We start from the raw sequence: 896 nt of genomic DNA, 5'->3' as shown, positions 1-896 counted from the left end.
TTTCCTTCTTGAGGAGGAAGGTGAACTTGTATTGCTCTCCGGTGTCTTCTTCATGAACTTCCTGAATTTTCTCATAAAAAGAGCAAATTGTTCATCAAATAAAAGATTTGTGGGATTAGGATCTGACCTTGAGGATGTGGATGGTTGATCAGCAACTAGTGCCACATTCTGTCTGTCTACTACGTCCTCATCTCTCGGGAACATCTCAAATTCGAAGGCTTTGAGATCTCTAAATAGTTGGTCGGTTGTGGTGTTCTTCAGATCCCTGTGATCGCGCATTGTGATCACCTTCATATCCCACTCCTTGGTAAGGCCTCGTAAGACCTTCAGGTTTAGCTCCTTTTGTGGGATCTCCCTCTTGAGATCACTAATCTCGGTCGACAGCTTCATGAACCGAGATTCCATGCTGTCAATGCTCTCTCCTGGCTTCATCTTGAAGTCCTCGAACTTCTTCATCGCCACAGTTAGCTTGTTCTTCTTTTCCTGTTCATCACCTTCACCAATCAACATTAAAGTGTCCCATACCTCTTTGGCTGTGTTGCATTTTCTTACTCGTGGGAAGATGGTTTCATCTATAGCCCTGAAGAGAATATCCTTGGCAATGTTGTCAAGGTTGTTTCTCTTCCTATCATCACTCGTATATTCTTCCTTAGGTTTTGGGACATACTTTGGTATGTCCTTTGTTTGCTCTACAGCTGTGTTGACCATCAGGATTTTGACTGGTCCGGTTGTTATAACCTTGGCCATCTCATCATGGAGGGCTGATAAGTACGCAAGCATGCGTGTTTCCCAGTCGTCAAACCTGCTAAGATAAAAAAGGAGATGTCTCGACAACATGCTGTCCATATTGAAAATTATCTCGTGCTTTGAAAACTTTTTAAAAGATTTTTCAAAGA

Source organism: Ipomoea triloba, chromosome 16 (genome assembly GCF_003576645.1).
Source record: "Ipomoea triloba cultivar NCNSP0323 chromosome 16, ASM357664v1".
NCBI lineage: Eukaryota > Viridiplantae > Streptophyta > Magnoliopsida > Solanales > Convolvulaceae > Ipomoea > Ipomoea triloba.
This window is presented reverse-complemented; position numbering follows the sequence as displayed.